Source organism: Gekko japonicus, unplaced genomic scaffold (genome assembly GCF_001447785.1).
Source record: "Gekko japonicus isolate JY-2015 unplaced genomic scaffold, Gekko_japonicus_V1.1 scaffold147, whole genome shotgun sequence".
Classification (NCBI taxonomy): Eukaryota; Metazoa; Chordata; class Lepidosauria; order Squamata; family Gekkonidae; genus Gekko; species Gekko japonicus.
The window spans coordinates 1146457-1148361 of record NW_015163607.1 but is presented as its reverse complement, the minus strand read 5'-3'; positions in this window follow the sequence as shown (position 1 = coordinate 1148361).

The following is a 1905-nucleotide window of genomic DNA, read 5'->3' as shown; positions in this document are numbered from 1 at the left end:
CTGTATGACAGCCAATGTGACGTAGCAGTCAGGGCTTCAGAGAGCACAGGAGAGGTTGCAGGTGTGTGGGGGGTGGAAAGCTGAAGAGTGAGGGGGAAATAAAGGTATGTTGATGATTGGCTGGGAAGAAGATAGGGTTGTCAACTCCAGGTGGGAAATTTCTGGAGATGTGAGGGCTGGAGCCTGGAGAGGGTGAGGTTTCAGGAGGCATGGGACCCTGGACAGGTACAAAGCCACAGACTCCACCCTCCAAACCAACTATTCCCTTCTGGGAAACCATCGTTGCCAATCTCCACATAAGGGCTGGAGATCACTCAAAATTACAACTGTTCTTTAGGTAGCAGAGATCAGTTCCTCTGGAGAAAATGGTGGACTCAGTGTCATTATACCCTGCTGAGGTCGCCACAGCAAATTGACACTGAGTGTCCAAGGCCGGGGCACCCGCCCAGAGCCTCTTTCTAGGGGCCGTTGTATTTATTTCCACAAGGGGCCTTTTTCCTGGTTTCAAATAAAGGGTGAAATGGGCATGTCTTTTTCTTTTTTTTTTAAGATGTTGTCTTAGGTCAGCTGAAGCCATAGAAGGAAATGGGCATGTCTTAGAATAATGTTGGTAACCACTCAGTTTTGTCAACTGAAATGACAAGTACAGTTAAAATCAAATGTGCTTTTTTTTTAGTTTCTTTTCTGCCTCTAGTCCTATGTGCCAGTTGCACTCCTCAGATAGTCTTTTCTTGGTTGTCCCTTCACCTAAGATTGTTTGGCAACTGTTGGATCACAAGCATTCTTTGTGGCATGTCCATTCCTCTAGAATAGCCTACCAGAATGGGTGCAGTGGGCACTTTCACTTGCAACCGTTAAAATGCATGTATAAGGTAGCTTTGTTCCTGAAGGTATTGGAGAAGGGTGAATTGGTTTTAGCTGTATTTTGAACTGTGCGCATTAATTGTGTACCAGGGTTAACTCAATGGGTGCTTACAAGCACAGTATCCTGCAGTTTTTGCTGCTTTGTTAGTTGCCTTGGGTTTGCACAATATTTTAAATAAACCTTGGTGCTCATGTGTGAAAGACATGATTGCAGACAGTAAGACATTTAGTAATTTAATATTTGAATCAACTGACCGCCCTATAGGAAGGCTGACTTTCAATCACATTTCAACTTTCCTACAGCTTGTGTGCCACTTGCAAACAGAGGCGTTCTATCTGATGTGCACTGGTCATCCTTCAGCCACCATCCCCCCCCCCCAGAGTGGCAAACAGGAAGAACTTTTAAAACATTTTAACCTCTCTTTCCTGTACAGAACTTTTTTTGAGTAACTTAAACAGGCACTGTCCATTAAGCATTGCCTGTAGTGGTTCAAAACTGAATGAATGGTGGCTTTGCAAATCCAGTGTCAACACCCTAGAAGCCAATGGTGGTGCTGGGAAATGCTGTCAATTGACAGCCAACCTATGGTGACCCTGTAGGGTTTTCAAGCCAAGAGACATTCAGAAGTAGTTTGCCATTGTCTGCCTCTGTCCAAGGACTCTGGACTTAGTACACCCCCATTATTTTCTGGGTGAAAATGACAAGACTGTGAGACTCCTGTTAGTTTCCCAACTGCCTTGGTTGTCTTTTCTCCCAATTTTTTCCTTCGAAGAAGAAGTTTCCTTCTACAGGTCAGAAGGAAAAGAGTGGATGAATGATTTGGGAAGCAGCAACTCCTTTCACTCCTTGGCTAAACTCTCAGTGCTTTTAGTGTCTTTGGCAACTCTTTTATGACTGCTTGCCTGCCAACCTTCCACTTCTTACTGGCTCTCCACTCACCTGTCATCAGGTAGATCCTCCCCAGCGCAAGAATTCTGTAGACTTCTGAGGCTCCATCTATGCATTACAAAGTCCTTGGAGTTCATTGGCAAACAACTAGC